This window comes from Eupeodes corollae, chromosome 1, assembly GCF_945859685.1.
Source record: "Eupeodes corollae chromosome 1, idEupCoro1.1, whole genome shotgun sequence".
Classification (NCBI taxonomy): Eukaryota; Metazoa; Arthropoda; class Insecta; order Diptera; family Syrphidae; genus Eupeodes; species Eupeodes corollae.
In genome coordinates, this window is record NC_079147.1 from 77,854,580 (window position 1) to 77,866,412 (window position 11,833).

Genomic DNA, 11,833 nt, shown 5'->3' on the forward strand with positions numbered 1-11,833 from the left:
AATTGAGGTTCCTGGATTGTCAGCAACACTCTCACGCTCTGCTTCGACATTCACATTTGAACGGCTTGTTTTTGGACGACCAGTATGTTTTGCGTCTCCAACGGATCCAGTCTCCATGAATTTTTAAATTAATCTCTTCACAGTTGACGAAGTTAAAACACTATTCCGACCATATTTTGTATGAAATTTTCGAACTGCAGCCGCCAAGCTTTCACTATTTTTGAGATATTCTTTAATAACGAAGACACGTTGTTCTATCGTGTAACGCTCCATTTTTAATAACCCTATACTGTAAGCTGTCAAATTGCTTTTTTTCAGGGTTGCCAACACTTCACTGCACAAATGGCGGCAAATTCAAATCTTGCGTTAATTTTGGGACACCCTTTAGAAATCATGATGGGCTGGCAGAAAGAGCAATTTTTACAGTAAAAATTTGGATGTCAAAGAATTAAATCTTAAGGTACAACATTTTTTATCAGTAGATTGGTGTCGTACAAATTCATTGATACAGTTTGTGATGCTACCGAAGCTGTAAAGTATAAAACTGAGTTTTTGAGCTCATAGGATTTACCAGTCATGGCACCGCATAATTTACAACTGAAGGTTGGTGATTTTGCTTTGCAATTAGAACCCATCACGGTTGTGCAACAGCACGCGATTAGTAAGAAGAAAATTAATACAAACTTTTATTTAAGCCAATTTCTTCTTCTTCTTCTTTCTTCAATTTCCAATTAAATTGACATTTATAATGACTATCAATAAGTCTCAAGGCCAAACGAAGTCTTTCTGCAGCTTAGATTTGAACACTGCATGTTTTTCAAAAGGACAATTGTACGAGCCATGCTCTCGAGTGGCCAAACCATCCAGTTTGTTTGTATTGGCAAAAGATGGGATCACAAAAAATATTGTACACTCTGTTGCATTAACAGATTGATATTGTTTTTTTTTGTGGTATTGTCATAATTAGCGGTATGTATGTTATTTTAAAGAATTAATTTTATTAAATTCAAAAAAATGGTTTGGTGATTTGTTATTTTAATATTTTGTCACCGTTTGCAGTGTTCTATATCTCTCCCATTTTTATACCACATCCTTAAAGACTTACAATAAGTTATTTATTTCCAGCAAAATATTCCTTAGACATGTATTTGTATAACAAAACAACGTGTGTCGGGTCAGCTAGTAAATTTATTAAAAAATAACAATATTTCTAACTACAAGAAGTCTGTAAAAACAAAAGAATTTTGAAAATCCCAATTAAAAAGCAGCATATTTTCACCCCATGCAAGATAATCTTATGTTAGGCAAGGTACAAGAAAATTGCATAATCGTCAAAGCGTGCTGATCAAAGTTGGTATTCTGACTGACAGATGGACAAAGGGAAAAAGGTGTAAAACTAAGAAATTAACTGAACTGAATGATTTTTAAATTTTACAAAAAAAATTTTAGGTGATATAGGTTTTAACTTGAAAATCTTAAACTATTTCCCCTAGTCTTTTAATTTTTTAACTTACGCAAAATTACTTGCTTTCACAAAGTTACAAGTACTGTCGAGAATTTTTAATTGAAATGATTTCAAAAAATCTGTCAGAGAAATTCTTTCCGAACATATTGTTGAGAGCAGCCAAAGTTAAATTATTAAATAATATTACAGAAAAGTACGCCGTATTCAAGTATTGTTAACATTTTTGACATCTTTTCAAGTTTTTAGAAAAATTAAATTGACAATTTCAATAACTTAAAATACAAAAATTTCAAATTTCTCTACTCTACTCAATTTTCTTGAAAATAAACTAAAATATCGAATTTTTCTATATATTTCTTTAAACTTTAATTTTTGATTGAATATTTCTGGAATACCAAATGGAAATTATGAGTGTGAGTAACTTTATTTCTTGTGTTATAAGTATGTTCATAAGAGTATTAAGAATTTTTCATCTATACAGACAGATGACCCTGACCTACATATTTTCGAGATTGCTTTTTCAAAGTCGTTTAAAATGAAGGCAATCAACAAAATAATTAGAGAAAAAAAAGATGTTTTGTAACGTAACTTTTTAATATGTGTTAAACAACAATTTCTTTCCTTTAACCACGATTTATTCAAACTAAGAACAATTTTAATGGTACATTTTTAATTTTTAATTGTTTATTGACTTAATATAATTCTTTATTTTCACTTTCGTTTGTTCACTTTGTATGATTTATGTTTAACTTCACCAACAGAACATAAAACGAAATTTTTGAATTCTTTTTGCATCTCAAAAACAATGTTTTTTTCCAATATTTTAGGACATCTGAAAGCAATTTAATCGAAATTGTTATATTTTTTTTTTAAATTTAACATATATGACTTTGCTTGCTATCTATGGACTTGTGTTAATTGAACTTTTAAATTCTTAAAACCCCAAGTTCTTATGCATTATAATTTCATTTTTGGAATAACTTATTTTTAAGAATCGACAATCTTTGGTTTTTGTTAACGCTACAACAGTAATATAATGAATAGATTTCAACGTTGCATACGGCTAAAAATTTGAAAAGTGAAAGCTTGTTCCAACAGATCAATTTTTTCCACCATTTTCAGCATTGTCGGCAAAAAGGTGCTTTACGACGACCCAAACGATATAGTCTTGCAAACTGTGTCAACATTTTCATAATAAAGTATGCATTTCACAATTTTTGTTTTTTCTTGTCCAATGTCAAAAAATGATAGTTTCAAAGTTGACAACTGTTCAAATCGCAATCTGTTTAAAATGAAACCTCTTTTTGAATATCCGTAACGAAATACATACATATTTTAAAGTTTCAAAATTTAAAATAGAAGTTTTTTAAGATACGTAATATTTTATTTATTTTACTGCATTTATTAAAAGTAACATTAATTTCTATAAAATACGCATTTTTCCTTTTGGTTTGATAGAGAAAAACAATACCTTTTAAATGAAAACCTTTCCAAGCCTAAACTCTCAGCAAAAAGTTTGTAAACCTTGCAAATATTATTATTTTATTAAAATAATATTTCATTAAGTTTTTCTCATTCCATTCTAACAGATGTATAGCTATTGATAAAAAGAACAATATACTTCCGGTTTGGTTAACAAAAAATAAGAAAAATATGAAATATCATGAATTTCACTCTTTTTATTCATTAACAAGCTATATGAGGAATATCTGCATAGGAAACCTTCTATCTTTTGTGTCTTTTTGTACAAAAAAAAGTATCTTCTATTTATGTGAATATTCATTTATTGTTGTGTATAGATTTTGATATTCTACTCAGCAAGAAATTGGTAAAGTTAGGAAGGAACAACAACCAAACAAAAAAAAAAGGATCATGATATATGATGAACAAAAATTACTTAGAAGTCAGGATGTTCACCAAACATAATATACAAAAAGAAGGAACATGGAAAAATCGTGGGTATATTTATTTGTGGCCTTGCTACTTTTTTCATAAATTGTTGTACAGGAGGGGATTTGTAACTTTTTCTTCCTGATATACAGCCAAATATTAAATCATTATACTAAGAGGAATATATTTTATAGATGGAAGTTTTTTGAGTCCGAATTTGAATTTCCAGAGATTCTTTCTTTAGCCGAACTACACGAATGTCAATGATTTTCCCTTTCAAATAATCGGTATTTTTTTTAACCCTTTTAATTGAAGATATGTTTATTGTTTATTCATTATTTATGAGGAATCATTCTCAGACCATAAACTGATAGGTTCCTTGATAGAAAATAAAGCAGCAACTCCAAAACCCTTTAGGAATTTCAGGAAAACAAATTGGAATGTATTCTATAAGGAAGTAGGACAGGGGATACAAAACCCGGACACACTTCTAATTCAAGAAACTTCCAACATAGATATTGCGTCAGAATAACTCAGAGTTGTTCTGAATCACGCTTTAGACAAAATTTGTCCCATAAATCATATGGGAAAAGGAAAAACCCAAACTGGTGGACCACTGAAATAGGCGACTTAAGAAAAGAAACTAGGAGTCTTTTCAACGTTGCCAAAACGGGTCTACCACGATATCTAGAAATTAATTATCTAGAAAGTAAAAATCTCGAATATGAAAATCTCGAAAACAAAAATCTAGAATGGAAAAAATCTCGAAAACAAAAATCTAGAAAATAAAATCTCGAAATGCCAAAATCTAGAAAAAAAAATCTCGAATGCAAAAATCCAGAATGTATGTTTGAATTTTTGAGGCAGTGTTCAAAATTCGCGCGAATTTTAAACATTGCCTCAAAAATTCAAACATACATTTTAGATAACTTACTGCTTCTTAACAAACTTAAAGTTGACAAGTAAAGTTATTAATCATATAATTGCACATTGCTACACAAATGCACCTTTCTTATTGTTTGCAAACATTTTTTTTCTTGCTCAGAAAATAAAATATTGGGTAAACTGATGTATTTGTGTTTTATTGACTTTTAACTGTTAAAAATACAAAAAAAAATCTCGAATTTATATTTTTTTTCGAGATTTTTTTCTAGATAGAGTCTTTCGAGATTTTTGTTAATTCTGGATTTTTGTGGATTCGAGATTTTTGCGTTCTAGATAATTTTTTTTATTTTCGAGATTTTCGGCATTCGAGATTTTTGGCATTCTAGATTTCGTCATGATCCCTGCCAAAACAACTAGGAAAGAAGCTGATTGGGAACATTAAAAGACCAGTCAACGTATTTTTAGGGCCGAAACACAACGAGCAAAACGTAGCTAATGGATGGCCTTCTGCGACGAAATAGAAATATGATGCTTCAGAAGAGCATAAACCTTATCATCCCACACCTAGCTAGCATTTTCACTAATAGCCTTAACTGGGGGTATGTTCTCTTATCGTGGCGTGAGGTAAAGGTAGTTTTCATCCCTAAGGTTGGTAAACCTAGCCATACGGAATCCAAAGACTATATACCCATTAGTCTAACATCGTTTATTTTGAAAACTGTATATCGGAATTTCAACATGCCAAAATTAAAGGAAAAAGCGTTGAAACAGCATTGCACAGTGCTGTCAGTGTCATAGAAAAATCACTGAATGATAAGAATACACCCTTGCAACGTTCTTGGATATTGAGGGAGCCTTCAATAACGTGAAGAACAAAACAGTAAAGCAAGCCTTGGACGACCATAAAGTCAAAAAGGCAATAACACAGTGGATAAAGTGTATGCTCAGAAAGGGACAAATTAACTCTGAGCTAGCGGAAGAAAGGGTGAGAGTAACCACATCCAGGGGCACTCCTTAGGGTGAAGTTCTCTCACCGCTACTTTTGGTTCTTGTCATGAACGGCATACTATCTAAATTGAAATCAAGTGGAGTAAGGATAATAGCCGACGCTGATGATCTTGCATTACTAGCGACTGGCAAGTCCCAACCCACTATCAGTAAACAATCAGAACAGGCCTTCTCGTTGGTAAGCAAATGGACTATGAACTGTGGGCAGACAGTCAATCCAGCTAAAACAGAACTAGTGCTGCCCTCTTAAAATCTCCGATCACGCAAAGTATCTCAGTGTGGTCTTAGATAAGAAACTAAACTGGTGCCTGAACACCAAAGATAGATTCCAAAAGGCACCGATTGCCTTTTACTCCTGCAATAGAATTTTCGGGAAAACCTAGGTACCAAACCCTAAAATTATCAGATGGATGTACTTGACAATAATTAGACCAATACTAACCTATAGTAATTTGGTATGGTGGAAAGCTTTAGAAAAGAGCACGAACCTGAAAACTTTGACAAAAATTCAAAGACTTGCGTGCACTGCCATTACGGGAGCAATAAGATCCACTTCAACTGCGGGACTGGAAGTTATGCTCAATCTAATTGCTAGACCTCCTTGTTCAAGAATCTGCGACCAAAAGTGCCCTTAGATTTAGTCAAACTTAAGTCTGGATAAACAGTTCCATAGGACATGCCCACATCTTTCATAAAGTTATGGGTCATGGTACTACAACAGACCATAAAATAACCGAGCTTGATTTTCATAAACCATTCCAAGCTGCCATCCCAAGCAGAGAGGAATGGATAGACAATATACCATACTACAGTGAGTCGTCAATAGCTATCCTTACCAATGGCTCTAAAATGGACACTGGTGTAGGGGAAGGCATCTATTCTAAAGCTCTCAAGTTAACCGAATCGTTTAATCTTCCAAACTACAGTAGCGTCTTCCAAGCGGATGTCCTGGCAGTGACAACAGCTGCTAAAAAGGTATCAATGATGGCGATACCACGAGCTGATATCACCATTTACATTGATAGCCAAGCGGCAATAAAAGCGATTACTGCAACTTAGGTAAAATCAAAGCTTGTTTCATGTTGCTGCGAAGAGCTTAAGGTTCTTGGCACACAGCACAACATTAGACTCTGCTGGGTCCCAGGCCACAGCGATATACTAGGCAAGGAGAAAGTCGATGAATTAGCTAGATTAGGGTCAATGCTTGACGTAAGCCAAGCTTAGCTACTAGCTAGTTAGCACCCCTACCTGTTATTAAAAACAGGAAATCTCAAAAAGAATAACTATCAAGGCAGATGAAAGGTGGAACCTTCTTGACACCTGTGGCACTACAAGAAAGATCTGGCCCTGTTTTAACAAACAAAGAACGGAAAGAATTATGCAGCTGTACAAGGGATCAATTCGATCTCTAGTATCGATGTGGGTATCTATTGTCGAAAGTCAATCCTAAGTTTTTGACTTATGTAACACAATCAATTATAGAATAAATTAATATAAAGGAAAGCAAGTTTGTAGGTTTAAGTTATTTATTCGATGTTGGAAGAGCTTAAGTTTTTTAAGGATTTAATGTAATCCCGATACCGATCGACCAATCATATATAGACTGCAGATCATTGTTCATTTTAGTTAAATAAAAATAAATTAGGTGGTGCATCAGTCCATAAAGAACCAGGGCCTAGTAGCTTACAAATCTCAACCATACCTGTGTTCGAGTAATTTTGCCAGAGAATGGTAGGGACCTACAGTTTATATGCCGAATCCGAACGGCTAATTTGAGAAAGTAATTTTCATTACAAGAATTACTTTTGAAGGATTTGTCAATTCCTAGCAAGAGGCAGTACCCGTGAAAAAAGTTATGTGAAACAGGCACGGATCGAACCCAAGACCCCTTGTATGAAAGTCCAACGCACTAACCATCACGCTACGGGTTCATTTTAGCTATTGCATCCTTAATCATACTGTCTTATATGTAACTCATCATCATCACCGTAGATACAGTAATGACAGAAGAATACAACAGAAGGCAGATCATTAATAAACAACGTAAAGAGTAAAAGCCCAAAGATCGATCCTTGAGGAACACCAGTATGAACAGGAAGGAAGGAAGACAGTTTACCATTTCAAGATTGGTCAAATATTAATAACCTATTGAGTTCAAGCACAACATATACAAAATTATGACATGTTCTTGATTATAACTTGATTGAAGCATTGTTCACAGAACTTTCTTTGACAGGAGTGTTTGTACGTGTGTTCAATCATAAATATCAGTCATCAGTCAACATTCATTCTACTCATTACCTAACCATCATCGAGCAAAACTTAAATTATTTTTGAGTGACAGTCTTTTTAGTTTAATCTTTCAATTTTTAAATCCAGACATTTTTGGGATAATTCCTTTCCTTAGAGTAGGTGGATATACTATTTTTTATTTGCCTGTCATCAAGCAAAATATTGACATCATTTTTGAAGGAAGGAAGTTGTGAATTGACAATTTTTTGGGAATAATGTCGTTTCTATATAGTTTCAAAAAACTGTAATGGTCGGCCTTACGACCTTATAAGCAGGTAAATGAGCCCTTGAACAAAATATTAATCTACTCGTACACAAACCAAAAAGAGAAAAACGTCTAGCAAAGCTACAAATTTGAATTAGTCATCCGTTGACTCAGAATGTACAACAAAAAAAGAAAAGAAAAATAATAATAAAAGGCAGACTTAAGTATATTTCTGTGCACCGTTACTTTCTAAAATGCTTTCCCCTTGATGATATTTATTCCATTGTGTTTCCATTTCCTCTTCCGGCTGGTGTATTTTTGTTTTCTTCCTTTTTTTTCCTGTTGTTGTTAAAAGTGAAGTGCTGAACAGAAACATTTACCAAACATACCAATTCTTAAATCTGATATATAGTAAGGTAAAATTATGTAGGAAAATGTAGGTGGGTTTAAGGTACATCGCAGCTTCAGCGGTATAGAAAAAATACACACATAAATATATAAAAACGTAGAAGAAATATTGAAATGAAAAAATATATCGCAACTGCGTTCTGGAATTTTATTTTGGTTCGTTTCATAAAAATACAAATCAAAAAAATAAATAGTACAGAAAATACTTTTCGTTCGTCGAATACAATTTGACTTCCTTTTCCTTGGTGGATTTTATTTATATTTTGTTCCTTGTGGATTGTTGGTATTTTTATTCTATGCATAAGGATATTTTTTAGCCGTGATATGTTCTTTTTCGAGTGGTCAATAAACATTTCGTTTTGAAGGTTGGGCTGAGAGCAAGCAATCTGTGACATGTTTTCACTGTTTATATTGTTATATTTGTTTATTTATTTATTCGATTTTCTAAAAGGAGAGTAAAGCGTCAATATTTTGATGTAGGATTTGGAATTGTGTAGAATTTGGTTTCTTCCTACGAATAAAGGACTCAAATCCATATGTTTTGTCAAAAAGAATGAATTTGAAGATTGGTCCTTATTTGGTTTGTTTGATAAACATTCAAGTCCTTATCTCTCTGTATAAAAACGTTCCAAAATTGTGGACTTTGTTGATATTGGATGTTTCGAGTGATTTTGAAAACTTTGACTTTTTTTTTCGAATTGTCAAAACTAAATGATCATCTATTTTCATTTTGTTTCTAAAGTTAAATTACTGTTACTTTAAACATTTGTAATCAATTTTAGTTAAAAAAAGAAATAGGATTAACATAAGTGAAAACAATGGATGACAAATACTGCGATACAAATCAAATACAATATTTGGACTGACACGATTCGAGTTGTGAATGTTGGTATTGTTCCTTAAAACAAATACAATCCTCGACCTTTTTTTAAATTCTGTATGGTACTTAAGACGGTTTTTATAATAGACCGAGAGCTGACAACTTACTCTTGGCATGAAAGAAAAAAAATTGATGTGACAGTTGCAGGTAGTTTTAGTTATGTTGATAACCGAAACGTTGGTTCTGAGAAAAAGCGCATCAAAAGCACAATTTTTCTCTACAATTTAATAAAATTGTAACTAACTGACTTGACAGATATTTAAGTTACACCAAATGCCAACGAAACAATCGTAAATTAAATTGCGGTTGTCAAGAGTTTTATTGGAGTTAATATTATTTTTTTAAATAAATATATGTTCAGTTAATTAGACACTTTTTTATGTTTTTTTTTGCTCTTGTATCAAAAAGCTTTCAATTATGATATAATTTTCTGGGCTACATCTTTTATAGGAACATTTGTTCAAAAACCCGTGATATTAATCTCATCTGTCAGGAAAAATATTAGCTATCAAGTAGTCAAGTGCTTCTGTATGAGACCAACTTCAAGTGGTTTCTCAAATGTCTATAAACGTAAAATGAGGGCAAATGCGGCTACCCACACGTTGAAGTGTTTTTCCGACCTAATTAAAATTTCGGGAAAGTTGTACTTTTGATGCACTTGTTTTTCGTGAACGCTTGATATCAGACGAACGTTATCACCATTACTAAGACTACTTGCAACTTTGATATCAACTGATTTCCTTGCACTCCAAAAATTAACCCTCAGCTCTTGGACTATAAAGTAGTATAGGGAAAGAACCTTTTACAAGATCGATTGGCAGTGATTTGGAAACAATTCTGTGCCAAAGATTGGTTAAACTAAAGGAGCAGTTTTAAATGTTTTGTAATAAAGTAGAAATATATATTATTTGGAAACTTGGCAATACTTTGTTAAATAGTCATGATATGTGATATTCGTTCAAAATCTAATGACAACACCCTTTGGTAGGCTGTTTCGTTCAGTAAAGTCACCAATATGATCTCTTTCCAAAAATGGATCTACTGACAAGTTTCTAAACCTCCCTTATAAAAAGTTGTTGGAATACAAGCCAAAAACACTCCAACCCTATCAGAGAATCGAAACATAATTATCATGCCAACACTTACAAATTACTAACAGAATCTACTGGTTTATCCGAAAAACTGAAGAAAGTAAACCTAGTTGACTATTGTCGTTATGCAGAATTTTCAAAGCCATTATTATTTTTGGGTGTTGTGTATAAGGTCGTTAAACATTTTTGGGCCAAGATAAAGCTAGCTAGTCATCACTTGCGACTAAAGCTACACAGTTCTGGATTAAGCATTGTTTCATGTGAATGAGAAAAACATTACGTTTAATATTATTGCCTTTTTTGTTTATTCAAAGCTTAAGCTTAAGCTAAAACTGCCAATTTTGTACCAGAAAAGCAAAATCAAGCAAATCTGCTATTTTGGTTTATCAAATTTGTTTATTATATATGGTAAAATCCAGTCATATAGGAGCTTTTGATAAAGCAAGACGTCTTGTCAAGCAATCTCTAACTCTGATCGTGATTTTTTTTTTTTTGTTCAATATTAATAAACGCGCGAGATCACCTATTTCTGAGGACAACTTAATGTCCTCGGACAGTAATTTTCGGAAAAAAATAGCTATGAATGCGAATAAAAGGGACTCCAGAGGTAACTACTGGAGCCCCTTACAATGCTTGCCGGATAGTGACACCGACAATGAAAAAGAAACCAAAAAAAATGGATGATTCCGAGTCGCCAAACCAACCATCTAAAAGAGTGCGAATTCCTCCCATTAAACTATTACAAAAATCTTGTGAATATGTGCATGCATCGATGAAAACCATTAGTGTGTCTGACTATTCCATTAAAAAAATGTCAATTGGCATCAAAATAATGTGCGAATCAATCGATTCATATAACTTAGTACTTGAAAAATTAAAGACAGACAACTGTCAGTACTTCACTCATGCATTAAAAAGTGAAAAAGCTTTTAAAGTTATATTATATGGTTTAAATGAATTAGACACTACCGTGTTAAAAAATGAACTAATAAATCTTGGTCTATTATGCAAAAGAAGTGAAAAAAATCACCAAAAACTACGAACAATATACAGATACGTTCTACATAGTATCTCTTGAAAGTGGCTCTATTAAACTTTATGAACTTAAAAAAAAAATTAGATCCATATTTCGCACACAAATCAATTGGTCATATCAACGAAAGCAAAAAAATAATTTGACTCAATGCAGAAACTGCCAACTGTTTGGTCATGGCGAGAAACATTGCCATGTGAGAACATATTGTTCCATATGCGCAGCTTCTCACAAGACCGAAGAATGTACAAACACTGAAGTTCTTAAATGTGCAAACTGCAGCGAGAAGCACAAATCGACTGACAGCGCATGGGCAATTAGAATGAGATATCTGGAAATGAGACAAAAGCTCTCAAATAAAGCAAGTCATCGTTCCCAAGCTCACGATCAGCCAAAGATCACTAATGTCGCCAACATACAGAGGTTCAACTCTTCTCATCTGTCAATTGATGATTTCCCAGCTTTACCCCAACGTATGAATGGAAGACAAGTACAGCACAACAATCTTACAATAAAAAATACATGGGAAAATATAACACCTGTGGTGAATACACAACCAAGTGCAGCTTATCAAAACAAACAAACGCCTGCTCCGTGTGGTGAGTTATTCTCGATGGAAGAGCTTAATACTTTGGTAATGGAGATGATAAATAAATTAAGTGTATGTAAAACAAAA